Genomic DNA, 20,429 nt, shown 5'->3' with positions numbered 1-20,429 from the left:
TTCTCTTCCACTGAGTTCACATAATTGAAAAAGAGGTCCTGCTCCAGAAAGTTTGGATTAAGGTTTTGGAGTATTTACAAAAATAGTATATATTTCCATGTTGATAGTATATATTTTCATGCTTCATGGAGGGTGGATAGTACACTCTTATATGATATTGTCTTTTCCTCATTATCATGCAATTGGGGTGGGGTGGGTGAAATTTGACACCTTGCGTCTTTCCAAAAACAATACTCTTACTCATCCATCTTGTTTATGCATTTCTTAATCCAAGCTTCGTTTTGGAATTTTTCTTCTCATCCTCTGATGTTGATGAATAATCCTACTCATTTCATGGCAGCTTTTGTTTCCTGGTTATTTTTTAGGGGAAAATGTTAACACACTCTGGGATTGAGAAGCTTTGCATTTGCAATGGTGATATTACATTTGTTTATTAAATATTTAGTTGCAGGTTAGCTGTAAATTGTTCGTGGAGAAATGTTTTAAAATGCTGGTGAATAAAACCAATAAATACACATGCACTTTAGTGACAAATATAAAACAATTCATTTGCCCTTAATGGGGAAAGGAGTTTTTGTAGTGAACTCTACAGAAAATGCTTCAGATGTACTTCATAAAAAGGAAAACCATCTTATTTAGCAAGCCTTGCAAATGCTGATTTATTATCAGTAAATGTATAATTTTATATGTATTTTACATACCTATTTTCCTGGGCCACAGAAAAATTTCTCAGGTGAGAAGGAAGCATAAATGGAAAAAGTTTAAGAAGTCCTGCTGTAGTCAACCTGGCTTGTCAACGAGGAGATTATATGATGATGTAAAACATGCTGCCCTTAGATTTGCAGCCAGAGACATCTGATTAGGATATTGCATACAAAATAGGTTCAGGGTATATTCAGAGGGCTATAATCTGCCACACAATCCTGTTAGAGGCTTCTGGTCTTCAGGGAAGGCCTTTCTTTGGGCCTTGCTTCCCTGGGGACAGGCTTGCTAGATCGATTATGTAAAAATCTTTTTATCGGGCCCCTTGAATCCTACTTTTTCAAGGATGTAAGAACGAATTATATACTAAAATGTCAAGAATGATGAAAAGCTATGGCTGCTCTGCCCAACTGTCATCTAAGTCTGATGCTTTTCTAGAACATGATTTATTTAATTTTTATAGTTTTATATTCTGCCCTGTATCATATCACCTCAGGTTGGCACATAGTCAGTGTCACCAATTTAAAATAATTTGAATAAGTGAAAGTAAACATATTAAAAGCATTTTAATAGGGAACATTTTAAGACCATGTACATATGCAAATTTGAATGAAATCAACTAGGTCATAAAGACTAGTAAAAAGCCATGACTGGAATCCTGAATGGGATTTATGAATGTGTAAGCATTGCAGTTACAGTGTGACTCATTGACTCCTGTCCCAATCCCTACAGTCGCCACTTACTAGGAATCAGCTGCTGCTCTTGGATAGGGTCTGTTCCCCTCCCTGTCAATTGAGAAGCAGCCATTTCCACTTCTTCCCATGAGCAATATCCATTGCAGAGAGGTAGAGGTGGGTTCTCCATTACAGACTGCCCTCATTGGGGGGGGGGGGGGGTATGCTACTCAGTCAGTGGGAACAGATTCTCATTGATCATTCTGACTTGCTCATTAAGTGGGCATGGGGGGGTTCATGATCTCTATGTAGCCCCTAAAGTAGGGACTACGTAGGGATCATTAATGCATAATAGTCATGAGTGTGTAGCTCTATTATTTATTTATTTATTTATTTATTGCATTTATTGACCGCCCCTCTCAGCCCGAAGGCGACTCGGGGCGGTGAACAACAACAAGAAGACAGTGTACAGTAGACATGACGATACAAACCAGACAAATACAACATAACATATACTTATACTAAAAATCCGCTTCGCCAAGTCCTGGGGTCATAGCCAAAAATTCGTAGTCCTAGTTCGTTCCATTGTCATTCAACACTCAGCCGAAGGCCTGCTCGAAGAGCCATGTTTTCAGGCCCCTACGAAAGGCCATCAGTGAGGGCGCCTGTCTAACTTCAGCAGGGAGGGTGTTCCACAGCCGGGGGGCCACCACCGAGAAGGCCCGCTCTCTCGTCCCCGCCAGACGAGCCTGTGAGGCAGGCGGGACCGAGAGAAGGGCCTCCCCGGATGATCTCAAGGCCCTCGTGGGCTCATAGGCCGAGATGCGGTCTGCAAGGTATTTTGGGCCGGAACCGTTTAGGGCTTTGTAGGATAACACCAGCACCTTAAATTGGGCCCGGTAGCAAATCGGCAGCCAGTGGAGCTGGGACAGCAGGGGCGTTGTATGCTCTCTGCGTCCAGCTCCCGTTAATAACATGGCTGCCGCGCGCTGGACTAGCTGTAGCTTCCGGACCGTCTTCAAGGGCAGCCCCACGTAGAGAGCGTTGCAGTAGTCGAGGCGGGATGTGACCAAAGCGTGTACCACCGTGGCCAAGTCAGACTTCCCAAGATACGGGCGCAGCTGGCGCACGAGCCGAAGCTGTGCAAATGCTCCCCTGGTCACCGCTGAAACCTGGGGCTCCAGGCTCAGCGATGAGTCCAGGGTCACACCCAAGCTGCGAACCTGCGCCTTCAAGGGGAGTGCGACCCCGTCTAGCACAGGCTGTAACCCTATACCCTGTTCGGCCTTGCGACTGACCAGGAGTACCTCTGTCTTGTCTGGATTTAATTTCAGTTTGTTCGCCCTCATCCAGACCATTACAGCGGCCAGGCACCGGTTCAGGACTTCGACGGCCTCCTTAGTAGCAGGTGGGAAGGAGTGACAGAGTTGGACGTCATCTGCGTACAGGTGACACCGCACCCCGAAACTCCGGATGATCTCACCCAGCGGCTTCATGTAGATGTTAAACAGCAAGGGGGACAGGATGGAGCCCTGAGGAACGCCACAGGTCAACGGCTGTGGCGTTGAACAGGAGTCCCCCAGTAACACCTTCTGGGTACGACCCTCCAGGAATGACCGGAGCCACTGCAATGCAGTGCCCCCAAGGCCCATCCCTGCAAGGCGCCCCAGAAGAATACCGTGGTCGACGGTATCGAAGGCCGCTGAGAGGTCCAGGAGCACCAACAGGGACACACTCCCCCTGTCTAGCTCCCGGCGCAGATCATCCACTAAGGCGACCAAGACCGTCTTGGTACCATGTCCCGGTCTGAAACCAGACTGTGCCGGATCCAGATAATCCGTGTCTCTCAAGAATACCTGGAGTTGTGAGGCCACCACGCTTTCCATGACTTTGCCCAAGAAGGGAAGATTGGAAACAGGCCGAAAGTTGTCCAATTTAGTGGGGTCAAGTGATGGTTTCTTCAACAGCGGCTTTATAACAGCCTGTTTTAGGCTCGCTGGAATCTTGCCTTCCCGAAGGGAGGCATTAACCACCACCGTTACCCACTCGGCCAATCCCCCTCTGGCCTCCTTAAGAAGCCAGGATGGGCAGGGGTCTAGGATGGACGTGGTGGGTCTCATTCCTCCAAGTACCTTGTCCACATCCTCGGGTTTCACAAACTGAAAAGAATCCAACAAAATCTGACAAGCAGGTGCTTGTGTCACATCCACAGAGACTGCATCTAATGTGGCGTCCAGCCCGGAACGGATCAAAGCGACTTTGTCTGCAAAGAACCGAGCAAATGCTTCACAGCGCGTTGTCGAGTTGTCAGGGCTCCCACCAGTAGGGGGAGTTAAAAGACCTCTGACAACCCGGAACAACTCCGCCGGACGGTTCTTTGCAGACGCAATAGTGGCCGCAAAGAAAGTTTTCTTTGCGGCTTTTATTGCCGCGGCATATGCCCTCAAAAAGGACACAAACCGTGCTCGGTTTGACTCGCTTGGGTCCGATCGCCACACGCTCTCTAGAACCCTCTTCTTTCGCTTCATCGCTGCCAGCTCCTCGGTGAACCAAGGGGCTGGTTTAGCTCGGTTACTTGAGAGGGGACGTTCCGGAGCGATCATGTCAATAGCCCTGGTCATCTCCCCATTCCAGAGAGCGACCAAGGCCTCGACATTGTCGCCTACCGCGGTGGCGGGAAACTCCCCAAGAGCCGTCAGGAATCCGTTCGGATCCATTAGCCTCCTGGGGCGGACCATCTTAATGGGTCCTCCACCCTTGCGGAGGTTAGGGGGCGCAGTGAGCCTAAATCTAACCAGGAAGTGGTCGGTCCACGGCAACGGAGAGATGGACAACTCCTCCACACCGCCACCCTGCTCCCATCCCTGGCAGAAAACCAAGTCCAATGTGTGTCCAGCACAGTGGGTGGGGCCAGTTATTTGTTGGGACAGCCCCATGGTTGCCATGGCGGACATGAAGTCCTGAGCCGCACCTGTGAGGGTTGTCTCGGCGTGGATGTTGAAGTCCCCCAGCACAAGAAGCCGTTGGGACTCCACCGCCAGGCTCGAGACCACCCCCGCTAGCTCAGGTAGGGAGACTGTAGTGCAGCGAGGTGGACGATACACTAGCAGAATCCCTATTCTGTCCCGGTCACCCACCCTCAGGTGGACGCATTCAAAATTTGTGGTCTGCGGGATGGGGCTCCTAGTTAGATGGATGGTATCTCTATAGACCACTGCGACCCCGCCTCCCCGTCCTCCGGCTCTTGGTTGGTGTTGCACGGAGAAACCTGGAGGACAAAGCTGGGAGAGATTTACGCCCCCCGCTTCGTCCAGCCAGGACTCCGTGATGCACGCCAGGTCTGCCCGCTCCTCCAGGATTAAGTCCTGAATCCAAGTTGTTTTCCCGTTGACAGACCTGGCGTTCAACAACACCACCTTCAAGCCAGAGGGCCCGCTCACCTGGTTACACCAAATTACCTTAGGAGACCTATTGGGAGTAATTAATTTGGAAAAGCGGTCCGAATCAGGCCGAATTCGAGGTCTCCTTCTCCCGCATCTCCTCCTTCCCACCACGACCTCTATGGGGGCCCCTCGGCTAGTGGAACACCTCCCCCCCTCCATGCCGCAGTTCTGAGCCATAAGAGTGCTTTCTCCTATGCTTGTTAAGTTTCTTGGTTCTTGCCAGCATCCCCCCTCCCCCTCCTCCCCCCTCCCTACCACACTCTCAATCCCAGGCTCCGGACTACCTCCTCTCCCGCCCCCTCCACCACTCCAAAGTAACATGAACAGTATCCAAAGGGGGGCAGGGGACCACATGGGTAGCAACGATGCAGGTGTTAAAATTGATAAGCTAGTTCTTAAAGTGCAGGAATTCAGGAGCAGTCCGTCAATGAGCAAAGATGATCGTAAATTCTTAGCAGCAACACATTCAAGGCACAGTTAATAAGGTGCTAGGTCTAAAGTGCTCTACTTAGCAATATAAAGTGCGGCACAGAGGGACAGGGCAGGGGAGAAAGTGCTGGTGCGATCTAGCAGCAGATGGCAGGTGCCTAGGTATTCTAAATCGTTCTTCTTGCAATGATAACAATGACAAACAATGACTATCGAAAGTGCTAATTGATGTTATATGATATTAGCTAATATTGCTATGACCCCAGTAAGAGTCTAAGTGACTCTAGGCGGTTGAAAACCAGCGGATGGGCTCTAGGTTTTTCCTTGGCACTAGTATTATTCTTTGGCACCAAAAGTCCATGTTGCCAAATCCAATCTAGCCTCTAAAGCAGTGGCTCTCAACCTGTGGGTCCCCAGGTGTTTTGGCCTACAACTCCCAGAAATCCCAGCCAGTTTACCAGCTGTTAGCATTTCTGGAAGTTGAAAGCCAAAACATCTGGGGACCCCACAGGTTGAGAACCACTGCTCTAAAGTAAAAAAAGCAAGGAAGGCCCTCTCCCATGTCCTTCAACGGTTGCTCCCACTGGTCTGAGGGCATCTTCAGCAAACCTCAGCCTTCAGGTATAAAGGGTGAGGTGCTCCCTTAAGTATGAAAAGAACCTTAGTTTCACCCTTTTATTATGTTTGGACCCAATCGATCATTCATTGCATAATATATCCTCTGATGATGTTTATCTGTTCAACGGAAAAACAATTACTAAAACACATGTTCTGTCCATCTGTGGATTCTGTTCAACAGGATCCGTTCATATAGCTAGACTATGCTGTTACTACCAGTGACCTGTTCCCGTATGTGTTTTGCTTTATTCATTAGCTTGACAGCTTCAAAATGTGGATCAAACCTGCAGGAGTGAGTTGTGCTCTTGACTTATCTCAGCAATGTTGGAAGCATTTACAAGGCTTTGCTTTAAAAACTTCCTGATGTTGGCTATGAGAACAAACCCTTACATAGGCTCTCATGTGGCTGGGGTAATGCTTCAATAACTCAGCCACATGGTGGGTATAACATATGTAGCGCCCAATCCCAGAATTGGCATGGTGACAGATCATTTGCACATTATTCTAGTCATCTAGTCATCTGAGAATGGCTGATATAAAAGCAGTCCACACTGAGGGGAAAATGTTTAAAGGGGCCATGTGGAGAGCAGAATTCAGTGCACATGGGCTACTGTGGGGCACCTTGTATGTGCATGTCCATGTACATGCAGAAAATCCAGTAATAACAGCTATTTACAAAGTGGTGTTGTCATGCTTTGCTTTTTGTTTCATGATGCACAAATTGCATCTAGAACCCCTTCCATACAGCTGCATAAAATCCACATTGCATTGGATTATATGGTAGTGTGGACTCAGTTAATCCAATTCAAGCAGAAATTTTGGATTATCTGCCTTGATATTCTGGGTAATATGGCTGTGTGGAAGGGCCCTAGGATTCCTAGGCCTGAAGTATGTTTGTGATTGTAGAGATATGTTTATTATAAAGTGTTATTTATAATGTGTTTAAACTGTATTTATAATGTTTATTATAAAGTGTTATTTATAATGTGTTTAAACTGTATTTATGTTTTACATTGGTTGCCATGTCCTAGCTGTGAGAGATAGGTTGCCATGGTGACAAGGCAAGAAGAGGAGGTGGGCGGAGCTTAAGGAGAAAAAGGTTTGAAAGTGACAGTTAATTTTCAGTCAGGAGGATGAGACCCTGAGAAGAGGGCAGAGTCAGTTAGGGCTCTGTGGTGTGAAGTAGTGTAGATTCAGTCAGTTCTTAGTATTTGTGAATATTTCTTCAGCAAAGGAGCTGAAGGTGAAACCTCGTTAGATTGCTTGAGTTGAAAAGAATCTAACAGAGGGGGTTTTAGGATCGCCAGTAGTGGAAGACTGGAGATCAGTGGTTTGATCCGGTATAGGACAAACAGTGTGAATATTCACAGTGATATAGTAAGGTCTTTGCGTTGTCCCTTTGTTTGGAGAAGGGCTTGTCTCTCCACAGAACTAGAAAGTAATAAGTTGAATGCAATAAGTTCCTTTCTCCAATAACATATAACTAAATTACATGCATAACTTTCCCAGCAACATATACCTAATTTACAGAGGTAACTGTGGGCCCTTGCACACAGCTATAAAACCCAGAATATCAAGACAGAATAACTCACAATATCTGCTTTGAACTGAGTTATCTGAGTTCACACCACCATATATCCCAGTTCAAAGCAGATAATGTGGGATTTTATTCATCTGTGTGGCAGGGCCCTGTGAATATGGAGATGGAATAGAACAGTGTCCTTGCAAAGTGATTGTTGTGTTTTTCTGTCGATCTTCACCACTGGTAACATCATTATCATAACTGATAGTGCTATTACAGATTAAAGAGTGAATTTTGGATTTCTTAGAATGTGCATACTCATTCTGGAATTGTCCATTCCTTTTGACCTCTGAATAGACAAACATGAACTGGATTTTTGCAATCTGCTACTTTTTACTTCTCAGCATAATGAGCATAATTGGTTGTTTTGGTTATATTGTGTTGGCATGCTTTTTCTGTGTAATTGGTTACTTTTAAATACATTGCATAAAATTACATAAATATGGACAAGACATACTTTTATGCAATTCTCTTATACATTATAAGTTTGCATTCCTATATGTATGCTGCATTTTAATGTATTTGTTAGACTTGTGCTCAGAGCAGTCAGATATTTGTGTGTTTTAGAATAACCTTTGAGAAAGAGGAAGTCAAAAAGGCCTTTTTCAGAAATAAGTGTATCAGTAACTAATCCTGTTTGTAGGGTCCTTGAACTATAACAAATTACTGTTAAACAATAACTTTCAAGCCTTCCCTTTTTTCCTGGTGGGTGGTTGTTTCCTAGAATTTCATTATACAATGTATTTCCAGTTGCACTTGCACCTTGTCATTTAAAAACATACATTGTCCCTTCTAGGCATGGTTCTAAATGATTCTAAAGTACTTAAAAAACTAGGGGGTGCTGGTGCTTTGCTTCTGCAGTGTTGCTAAAGTTCTGGTGGTGAAAATTTCAGAATTCTAACAAAACTTTCAAAATTTTGTTATAAATGGTTCTGTCATAAAAATCGCCAATAATGAAATAATAATGAAATGTTGAAAGTTTTGTTAGAGTTCTGAAATTTTCACCACCAGAACTTTAGCAACACTGTAGAAGCAAAGCACCAGCGCCCCCTAGTTTTGTAAGTACTTTAGAACAATTCAGAACCATGGATATAGTTCCTTCTATAATGCAACTCAGCTGTAGAAATCTTGGAAACAGCAGAGAAGTTGTTTTAGCCCTTCCTCCTTGTCTCTTTTATAGCCATTATATAGCCTACAGGGGCCGGTTATGACCAGACACATAAAGATTGAAATAGTCTCAGGAATGCAGATCTAACAACTTTTCTGTTCTAACTTGAACTGCTGGAACCCTTACAAAAAGGACTAGCCCAGGCTTCCAGCTTTTTGGAGTCCACAAACCATTTAAGATCACATTAAACACAAAAGCTGTACTGAGTGGAATACTTCTGAACCCTCCCCACAGCTATTTGACAATTCAGTGACACATTACAAACTTAAAGGTGTTCTGGCTATTAAATTAGTAAATATACATATTCCGACCATTAAATAAGTAAATATTCAGCTGCTGAATTCTTTATCACATTTTTACAGAATAAATGCCATTGAATATAATGGATTATTATTGCATAACATAATTAAGTTTAGACTTTATGTCTCTTGGAAGTTTAGAAATGGAACTTAGATCTAATACTAGACAACAACACCCAGAATCATATGGCTGGACTCTATGAAAAAAAATGTGCATGACAAGACAGATTTTTGCTCTGACTAGCCCTTCTTACCTAGTTGTCCGATTTCCTTGCTGGTGGCACAGTGGGTTAAACCGCTGAGCTGTTGAACTTGCTGACTGAAAGGTCGCTGGTTCGAATCTGAGGAGCAGGGTGAGCTCCTGCTGTTAGCCCCAGCTTCTGCCAACATAGCAGTTCAAAAACATGCAAATGTGAGTAGATCAATAGGTACCACTCCGGTGGGAAGGTAACCTCGTTCCATGCAGTCATGCCGGCCACATGACCTTGGATGTGTTCACGGACAACATTGGCTTTTCGACTTAGAAATGGAGATGAGTACCAACTCCCAGAGTCGGACACGACTGGATTTAAAGTCAGGGGAAAACCATTCCCCTATGGAATATAAGGCTTCAAAGAACACAAAATGTGATTCAAATTTTCAAACCGGTTGCTCAAATTTTGATTATGTTGCCTTAACCCCTTTGCCTGCTTCTTCTAGTGAGGCAAAACATCCATATTCCAATTCCACACAGCTCAGTCACAACTTTTGTAAAGTATACCATTTAGTAACGGTTTTCTTATACTATTTCTATCCCTGCCTATCTGATGTCTATGAGTTGTCCATGGAAGCTGAGGACTGGGTTTTTTTAAAGGTTATTTTTCCTAATTGATAGTTAGATATTGAGTTCGAACAGGGCAAGCAATCCCCCGTGACCCTGAGTATGCTTTCTCGATGCTCTGTAGGTGTGATTTAGTCCGTTTTGGCTAAAATGTGTGTGTATGGGGAAATATGATCCATGATATTGCTCACCCCTCTTATAGTGGCATTTGTACTTAATAGAAGTCTAAATACCTTAAAGGCACAAGATCCTGAGCTATGAAGCTAAGCTTCAGCCCTGGTGCCTTGGGCTATATTAGAGAAGAAGGAACTGGCAGAACCACCTCTGAGTATTCCTTGCCTAAGAAAACTCAATGAACTTCATGGGGTCACCATAAATCAACATGCAACTTGAAGGCAAATTGTAATAAACTCACACTGTAATAACAGTAATTCTACCCACAAGGCTTGCTTTTTGCCTAGGGTACTATGGTATATGGTATCTCATTTAGATCAAAGCTTGGCAGAATTACATTTTGAGACTGGGTGATTGTCGGTTTTGTAGTCCAAAGATAAAGTTTCTAAGTTTTTCTCAGATTAGGAACAGCAATTTTGATAGCCTCTTGCTTAGTTTGACATTAGTTTCCAGTTTCATAAACAATCTACTAATTGATTGTCAGGCCATCAAATGCTAATCAAGGTGGCCAATTGAAACATTCACACTTGCCTCCAGCAGACAAGAGTTCTTTCTCCCACCCTAGACATTCCACAGATATATAAACCCAATTTTCCTAGTTTTCAACAGACCTCACCATCTCTGAGGATGCCTGCCATAGATGCAGGAGAAACATCAGGAGAGAATGCTTCTGGAACATGGCCATACAGCCTGAAAAACTACAACAACCCAGTGATTCCAGCCACGAAAGCTTTCGCCAATAAATCTACTAATAACAGATGTTCTTAGTGGTGGCCATATTCCACCAGATCAGGTAGATATTACTAAAGAGGACTCCTGTTGGCAGACCTGTGATTGTGTATTCTTGCATGGCAGGGAGTAGGACCAAATGTGATCTCTTCCAATTCTATGATTCTCTGAAAAAGAAGTTTTCACAGTTTTCCTACTTTTGCAATGATTTTGCATTTCTAAGCCATGCAGAAGTGGAAGCCTGCCATAGTTTGCTTTCTATCGTTCATGGTATATAGTTCTTTCAGTGTGATTTGTCTATAGTTATTTTATTTGTGAACTTCTCAGTTTGTTTTCTTTTTGGTAGTGTTCTGTCTTCCCCATCCATGCATCACTAATCCCATCTTTTAGCTGCCTCTATTCATCTCTCTCCCGCGCAGCAATTTATCAAAGAGTTAACAGCAATACATTGGTTCATTAAAATATATTCGCTGTGGCTTGAACAGGGGTTCGGAATTGATGGGCTCCATAGAACAAGCAACAAATTTTGCCATTGAATCTTGTTTGCCCTGCTGCTATAGCAACAGGTTCAGAATTTTCCCCCTCCTGTTCAGAAAACCTAGGTTTGCAGACGGCTGTGTTGTCTGCAATATAATTGTTTTTCAATTAAGCATCTTCTTGGTTATGGAGATAAAGGAGCTAATCTAAAACATAGGCTTAAGGGAGAAGGGAGACAAATCAGATGAAAAGGGTGCATTGGGAAGAAATCCCTTCATTGAGGTTTTAACTATAGTGGAGTGTCTGCTTGCTTGAGAGACCTGGGTTAAAGATAAACCTTGCCTAGATCTATCTAGCCATTTTAATTTAAATTACTAGGTAAACTTGTGGCTGTGTATCCATAGATACATCTATATGGAATTCATTATATAGACACATTCCACTTGGGTGTTGGCCAGTATGTGAATGAAAACATCTTGAGTCACTTTGATAAGCACTCTTTGCTGGGAACAGAGAGAGGGAAGAACAGTCCTTCTTAAACGTCTCATTGACTTCTAATTCTGTCAGTCATGGTATTTTCCTGGATTCTCTGGTGGGAATTGGGGGGGGGGGGGTCCCTGGGTGCAGTGTTTTGCAGTTTCCCCAATCTTTATGTCATATAATGGTACTTGGAGATCACTATTACCTCCAATGTCTTTTGTCTGCTACAGAATTGTATCTCTTCTCTCTTATTTAGTTTCCATGTGAAACAACTTGGAGAGGTCATTTGGAGATGTGCACCATTATATTGATTTGCTTCTTATTGCCTTGGAAAGATATCTAGATTAGGAAATTGACTGGATGGGGATAAGCAGCTTATCCCCATCCAGTTCAGTGGTAAACTATGTTCAGTGGTAACCATTACAGATCTTCTGATATTAGAGTGATATGATATCAGTACTCTGTTCTAGCTAGAGGTCTGCTTGCTGCATTTTGCATCTATTCTGGTTTCTGATTGATCTTCAATATAGAGCAACACAGAATACACTGTAGTACTTATTTAATGTCCCACTTTTCTCATGAGTAGTTTAAACCTGATATATACAAAGCAAAGATATAAATCAACAAATCAGATCCACATCTCCAAGTGGTTTCACATAGTTTTACGTGTTGATGCTTATCATAGGTTAGGGTCTGGCTATCTAAGGTTGTGTCTTTACAATAGATCTGCATTTTATTAAGAATTACATGCAAATACTACCATTTACCTAGAGAGTTGCTTAAGGGCTTTCCCCTATGTCTTTCTAATTTGTGAAATGTTTCATCCTTAGGGCAGTAAATGGCCCCACACTTTCTGTCATTAGAAACAATTCCAATAACCTGCTTTATTGTGTGTTTGCTGTTTTTAATGATACGCTGTTTTCACAATTTTATTATGTTTCTGATATTTAATTGCTAGCTTTTAATTTTGGACAAAACCTTCATGGCCCTAGTAGAAATACTACATAATAGTATAGTAATTTTAATTTTAAAAGTACTTCAAATAAATCATCCAGCTGTTGGTGCATTATCTTCTGTCTTTCTGTGTAAGATTTGGTTGACATGTGCACTAAAATCTCAGTATCGTGGAGGTAGCAGCATGAGAAGCCTTCTGTATCAGATCCTGAGATAATCTAGTGATTTCAACCATGGCCTTGCAACCTTGTTTTGGAAGCCAGGCCTGCATAAATGATATTTCACACATGAAACTTTCTCCACAGTATAGATTTTTTAAAAGTGTGAATCGGGTTTTTGTATCCATTCAGTGCTCTGGGCAACTAGCAAAAATTTCTGGCCCTACAGGATTTTGAATGTCATATCAGAAATCATTTTAAAACAGCTCAAAGAATATGTTTCCCAATTGTTGCATCTCATATGTGGAACCATAAATCTATAGCCAGGAGTCAAACTCAAGAAGCAACAGAAAGAAAATATTGAACTGTTGTTCTTAATGGAGTGAAATGGGACAGGAAGAATGGCTTTCCTACTCTTCTTAGCATGTAATTCCAAGATAATTATCCAGTGTCATTGTCATGAATTGCATGCTGTTGTTTATTGCTCATTGTTCATTACTCATTTTTGATATTGTGATTTTCTTGGAGGTCAGCTTTTGTTCTGAAAGAGGAGACTTTAGTGTGTAACATTCTTTAGTGTAAACTTCCTCCCCTCCCTGTTCATCCATGTGACTCACAGGAGAAGGTGAGTGTGAAATGTTGTGGGAGAGGAAATGGTGGCCTCTTGGTTAATTCCGTTTCATGGACTTCTGTGATGTGACCCCTGGCAACCCCATGAACTTGGATGGCTCTGTTTGCACACAAATGAAGGGGAAGCAACAAAATCAAGTGACAGCTCAATGATAACAACCCAATATTGCCTTCTGGTAATTTCCTGCAATTGTGAGCAGTTGGGTTAGCAGCTGAAGCTTTCTTATGGAGGCTTGCTTAGCTGACTGGTGGGAGTAACTCTTATAGAGAGATCCCTAACTAAGTCAAGGTCTCTCACTTCAGAGATGAAGGTCAGTAGATGAATACCTATCTTGTTATGGGAAAAAAGCATTGTAAATCTCTGCTTTTGGTGATTTGGAAAAAAATGATAAGATAGAATACTTTTGGAATCCAAGTGTAGGTTCCCAGGCACAGAAAATATGAGGCATCCATAAGCACTGTGGTAAAAAACTAGTAGTTGTTGCTGCTTGCCTTTCAGGTCACTTATGACCTGACGACTCTAGGATAACACTAATCCAGACTAGGAATAGTTAATAGACTCTGTAACTTACTTTTTTCAATTGTTTGTACATTGCCAGAGTATTTTGTTGTGAGCTGAAAGTTAGCTAAATGCTCCTTCAATCCTAATGTGTTTTTGATATTTTCTGAAAAAGCATGACCTTTTTAGAGATCATAACCTTTTGGAAAACCAGAATCTCCATAGCCATTTGGAAGCTTTTTGGAGATCAGTTGGCATTCACACTGTTTGGAATAATCATAACCTTTTTGTAAAGTATGATCTTCCTGAGAAGAGTTAAAAACTCGCTTGAGTCACTCTTCTACTTAGTGGTAAATATCCACTAGTATTCATGCAAAGCAATTTAGGCTTCTCAGTTGTTAGACTGATATCCCTGTGTTTCTCTTTAAACTATTAGGAACAAAGATATGCCAATGCACAAAATATATAGCAGATCTTCAGAAGTGTTGTTTTAGTTGCCCCCCCCCCAAAAAAAGAACCTACTCCCCCATAAAATATATTGCTTTTAAATCATGCTCTCAAGTAGTATTTGTTAAAGTTAACGTAGTTGATTTACTTACAAAGCTTCATTTATTCAGCATACAGATACATTGCTTATTGGTTCAAAGTTTAGTTTATTCTTTAAGCATTCTCTTTCAGTCTCTTCTCTGTTGCATACAGTCTAAAACTCTCTTCTGATGCATACTGTACTCAACTAGCTTCGAATGCATACTGATTTTTGCATCTTGACTTCTAAAATGGAGCCTCAGTCTGAATAGTCCCAGATCTAGTCACATGGTCTGTAGTCCCTCCCACAACCTCAAATAACATAGAGTTAAGGGGAAAACTGCATACCAATGCATACATAAAATATAGTAGGCACTCTCAATTATATACATAACAAATAACTAGTACAGAAGGCTTGTGGAAGGTTGCTGTTCCCAACAGATATTTCTGTAAAATAAAGTGGCATTATTTCTTACATTATATATTATATGATACTTCCAAGATAAAAAAATACTTGCTAAGTAGTTTACAACCTGTATCTGATCTCTCTACTTGGGATAAAATTAAATAATTGCTGTCCACTTCAGTTCAATCCATCCTAGTTAATGTATCTTGATATATTTTAAAGTAATTTTGCAACCTTCTGTTTTTATCTTTCACTGTTTTTTCTTATTATTGATTTTTCACTTGGCTATAACCTGCATTTAGTTGCTTAATAATAGTAAAATTTGGACATTGTTTTTTTAACCAAATCTTCAGGGTACAGAGTGTTTAGGCACAGATTGAGCCACTTACATTTCTATGAAATCTAACATAATTTCTAAAAACTGCTAATAGCATGGATGCACAGCATTGAATCTAGTTAAAACCAAGATGGGAAATTACAGCAGCCCTAAGGTGCATAGCAGGGCTGAAATCATCTTGTTTCCTTTTGGAGCCACCAATATGTGACAAGCAACTTTAGGGCAGAAATTGGCATGCACAAGAAATTTTGCATGGCCTTTTACTTGGAAAATTATGTGCTATTTCTCTTTTCTTGAAGCTACAGCTGGTGTCCCATGAGTCCACAAACTAGAAGCAGAAGGAACCCTGTCGTATGGTATAAAATTGGTTTTCTGATGTACAGTATTCAGTCACCCTTGCTTCCAGAGAGAAGTTCTAAACCCGGGCTTTTCAATTTTTGGTCCTCCAGCTGTTTTAGACTTCAATTTCCAGAATTCCAAAATATTGGTTATGCTGGTTTTGGTTTCTGGGCTGAACAAACCACAAAGCTTCACACTATGCTTTGTCCGTTGTGTCATTTAAAACATAGGCACAGCCACATAATTCTTGATTGTTTTTCCTCACAACAAATCAGACAAAGACACTTTAAAGCAAGCCCTGGATTTTGTTTTATGTTATTTTTTTGCCAGACATATTGGGCGGAAACACATTAGAGTGGTGGATGTGAAAGCAGGTGTTGAGGGAAGATTATGATATGCTTACCACAAACATCAGGTGGAGTAAATAGAAAGTATAGAGCGGTTCTTACAATGGACTCTAATTATAATTTATCAGCTTTTAAATTGTGAATTGTGTTAATCTGGACATTTTTAAAGAACTTCTTTCAAAGGACTTTAATTATTAATTGCCTTTTAAAGGGACTCTATTATGTACCAATTTTTAAATGATTGGATTCAGTTAACTTTGACATTTCAGCCATTTCTTATTTTAACCAGTGGACTTGAACAGGGGATTTTGGGAGAAAAATCAGATGGGAAAATATTGAGTCTCCCATAAATGCTAGTTCCAATCCACATTGAGGCTATTGTGCTCAATGTCCAGTAAACAGAAGTCTTAGGCTGCACACTGTGTGTTTAACATAGTGTTCCATTTGACCTTAAGACTGCAGTCATTTGCATATTTATTTGGGGGGAGCTCAGTCTGATTCAACATGGAAGAAATAGAACTCCAAATACAATTTTGGCACAAAGTGCCATAAGTCTCAGCCTAATTCACTGAATGCATTCACAAATGCATTCACCTTAAATGCAATATGTAAGTCTAGAAATGTTAGTTGAGAAATCAATCCAAAAAACCTGAATCAAATTATCCAGCCCGAAACGACTTGGGTCCAGGCTGTTTGACTAATTTGACTAATTTCATCGCCTCCTACAAACCTACCTGGGCGCTGCTATCAGCGGAAGAAGCCCTACTCTCAGTCCCGCCCCCATCTCAAGCACGGTTGGTGGAAACGAGAGAGAGAGCCTTCTCCATGATCAACCTCACCTTTTAAACTCCCTCCCTAAAGAAATAAAGCTGCCCCCTCCCTTCTCTCATTCAAAAAAAAATCCTGAAAACTTACTTTTGCTAATAGCATACAGAAAGGAGGAGTATTAGATGATGAGAGACCTCTATTAGACCTCTGACGGAAAACCATTATTGTCAGACCATGTTTTCCAGTTAACATCACTGGTCACACAATTAGCTCACATATCTTAGTGAATAACTTATAGATGTCATGTTATAAGTTCTTGTCATGTATGGGGTTATTTTGGGCTATTACGTTTGTATCTGTTGTTGCATTGAGGCATTGAATGTTTGCCTCTTTTTGTTTGTTTGTTGGAATCTACCCTGTGTCTCCTCAGGGAGATAGGGTGGAATATAAATAAAGTTTTTATCAGCATCATCATCATCATCCATGGATCCATGTGAGTACTGTACCTTAAGTTTTATCAGACAGGGAACCATTCCCTTGTCTGAATAGAGTAGAAAAGGGGACAGCTTAGTATCTCCTGGGACAAGCTAAAAGAAGCATTGACTCCCTCTCTTTTCTTTGCTTCTCCACCACTTCTGCCTTTTCTGAATATCTGGATGGGAAAATAGTGGTGGCAGCCAGGTACAGTTGGCCCCTTGAGTCAGCAGTGATGCTTTTCTTTTTCCACAGAATGACCTTTGACTTATCCATAGGTCATATCAAAACCCATAATTTTGGCCACATAAACATGCCCTAGATTTATACATGTGGTTGACTTATACATGAGTATATATGGCAATTCAAAGCACTGTGTATAAAATGCGGCTGGTGGTTGGCTTTGGAAAAAAAATCATCCTTAAAAGTTTTCTGTCGCCTAGAAAATTGTCTTTTATATAGGTATCTTATTTACAATATTGTAAAAAAATGCTATCTTCCCTAACAGCAGAATGACTTGCCAGTAATCTGCAAGACAATTATATCCAGAAATAAGATAACAAACTGTCATTATACTGTTAATTATATTAAACACAATATTTTGTGTATTGTGTTTGATGGGTGTGGCCTCATGTAAGCCACCCCGAATTCCCCTGGGGGAGATGGAGCAGGGTATAAATAAAGTATTATTATTATTATTATTATCCTGTTTTTAAAGTTTTCTCAGCTTATTCAGTAGGAGGCAGTTTTCCTCACACTCAAGTGAGATGAGACCGTACAAACAGAGTCACAACTTCATTAATGCTGTTGTTTGTGAAAGGAATAAACAATTCTCAGATACGTGCTGCTTTATCACATGCACATCTCTACATGTAATAGGATGACTACATCTGGTCATCAGCCTTGCCAGTGACCTCAGCCTGCCTGATAGCTTGAGATCAACAATGTTCTGTTCCATTTCCTCACAGTCAAACCATTTTCAGAGTAGAAGAAATTGCAAACAGCAGCATCAACCTCAAGTAATCTAGCCTTTGAGGTCAGCAAAGCAACCAGTGAGAGGTCTTTAGTCCTGTTCCCTCCTGATAATCAGCAGCCTCCTTTTTTCTTTGATGTTTGGGGGAAGATGTCATAGCTCTGGAGAGTATATCACTCCTCCCTTCATGGATCCATATTGATGCTTCTTGTGGCATGATTGAGCTGTCGTCAGGCTTTCGTGTGTTCAGTTTCAAAGAAAAGCATCTTACCCCCAGCAATAAATATGAAAGAATGTCAATAATTTTATTACCAGCAACCAAGCTGGTGACTCTCTGCAGGTAATATAAAAGACAGCCAGTGAGTTTGTGGAGTACTTTTATAAGATGCCTGAACGTAAGTTGCATCCAACTGAAAGACCAAGAAATGGCCAGCTTATGTAATTTATGCTTGTGTCCTTCCTTCTTCCACTGTGTGCATTCCTTCTGCTTATAATATTCAGCAAATGTAAGATATACTGAGTCTGAGGAACACTGAGCAGAATATATACTACTAAGCAGGGTAACATTTAATCCCTGGGAAATACACTCCTGGGCACCAACAGCAGGAAGTCAGTGTTGCTATTTTTGAGTCCAGAAGAAAACCAATGAGGGTTGGCCTGGGTGATGTTGTTTTGAAAATAGAAATGACCAGTGCTTTTCCATCTTGCCTTCATGCCAAGTTATAAATCTGTTCTCACATCCTGTATTCTTAGACATGAGTAAACTCTAGCCTTGAACATCAATTATCACTCATTAAATTGGTATGATGCTTTCAATCAATATCTGCAACCAGACTTCTCATGTATAAATATGTAACTCATTCTTACTCTATAATTGCTAATTTATGTCTACTGTCCAAATATTAACAGAATAGATGATACAATTGTAAGACATGTTTCCTTACATAGGTTTCCAGGACAGAAGGTCAAGTGGTTTCTATTTTCTTTCTTTTTTTTAACCATCAAAAGTAGCATCTTTATTTTTTCAGAGCAATACTTTCCTTTGCCAACAGTATTTTTCCTCCAGAAATATTGTTACCAGAACAAAGAAAAACTTTTATCAAAACCTTTAAAAATGTGACAATGAAAGAGCTTTAACTTTTAAAAAAAACCACAATTCCAAAAATAGTTATTCTCTCATTTCTCCATCTTCTTCTTCCTCTTCCACACCCCTTATGTAAAGGACATTATTGCAACTTATCAGAACCTCACCAACGTGTACAGATAGCGCTCCATCAATGTACTCTTCTGTATTCGCAAGATGCATGTTCATGTACCCATCAACAGACACAAGGTAACCCTTATATTCCATTCCCCATTTCAATTTCACCATCACTGGCTTCCCAGTCAGCCCATTTAGGAAGGGCTTTGGATTGAGAGGCAAAGTCATAGCAACCCGGCCAAAGAAGGGGATGCTGCAAGCACAAAAAAATTACTCTCAGGCAGCACGTGTGCCCGCCAGAGCTCTAAATGAAAAACTTGCTTCTTTTTTCTTGATATTTGTCTTACTAAAAACTTCTTGTTGATCTTGAACTCGTATTGTTCCAGTAACTGGAATGTAATTTTCTGTGTGAGAATATATTCTCCTTACACCAGGTAAAAGTGAAAATTTCTGTCTTAGAACGACTGTGCTTAGTGAGATTTTAAGACAAGCAACCGACTGTGTATGAGATAAAGAGCAAGAAAGAAGCACCATACCAAAGCGAGCTTGCCTGAACATGCTGTCCCTTTGATGCTTTAATGCACACTGGATATCTTAATGCACTTCTTGCTGGTGTTTGTCATTCTACTTCTTGAAGAAAAGGGCAGGATTACTAATAATGAATCCTGTGTAAAATCTCCAGGCTGCAAGTTCCAACATACTTCGAAAAAGCATGTGGGTTGCTTTCTCAGCCTTTTGACATATTCTTGACATCAACACTTAATACAGCCTTTGTAGGAGCAACTAACTTCCTGCATGTATTCCATCTCTTATAGGAGTCTGAGATGAGGCAGACAGTTAAGATGTGTGAGGTGTAATTCAAGACCAATAGCTCTAGCAGACTGTCAGCTCTTCTCTTAAGCATTTGGGACTTTAAATCTCAAGAGGTCACTCTGACAATAAAGTGGTCCTTGAAAGCTTATATACCAATAAATCAACAATTTTATTAACATGCCACAAGACTCCTATAATTTTGTCTGAATTCCTAGTTCACTAATACTCGAGTAGATTTAAACGTGAGATTAGGCTAGGTGTAAGTATTCCTTGCCTAAGAAAACCCTACAGAATTAATATTTTATTTTATTTATTGTGTCAGAAGCAAGTTGGGGGTACAGATAAAAGTTTTTTAAAAAATAACTTGGCATCATGTTAAATGTCCTTTGACCAGAAGCTGGCCACTTGGA

The 20,429-nt window shown here is 41.3% G+C and overlaps 1 protein-coding gene and 1 pseudogene across 2 annotated transcripts in view; one reads left to right on the top strand and one right to left on the bottom strand.

Moving 5' to 3' along the window:
• The window catches only part of STON2 (stonin 2), a 90,024-nt gene that overhangs the window by 52,924 nt on the left and 16,671 nt on the right, over positions 1-20,429 (top strand). The gene's annotated exons all lie outside the window — the stretch shown is intronic.
• On the bottom strand, positions 19,174-19,518 carry LOC132763603 (small nuclear ribonucleoprotein F pseudogene; annotated as a pseudogene).

Source organism: Anolis sagrei, chromosome 1, assembly GCF_037176765.1.
Source record: "Anolis sagrei isolate rAnoSag1 chromosome 1, rAnoSag1.mat, whole genome shotgun sequence".
NCBI classification, from domain to species: Eukaryota; Metazoa; Chordata; class Lepidosauria; order Squamata; family Dactyloidae; genus Anolis; species Anolis sagrei.
Note: the sequence above shows the minus strand (reverse complement) of the source record. Positions and strands in the feature narration are given on the sequence as shown.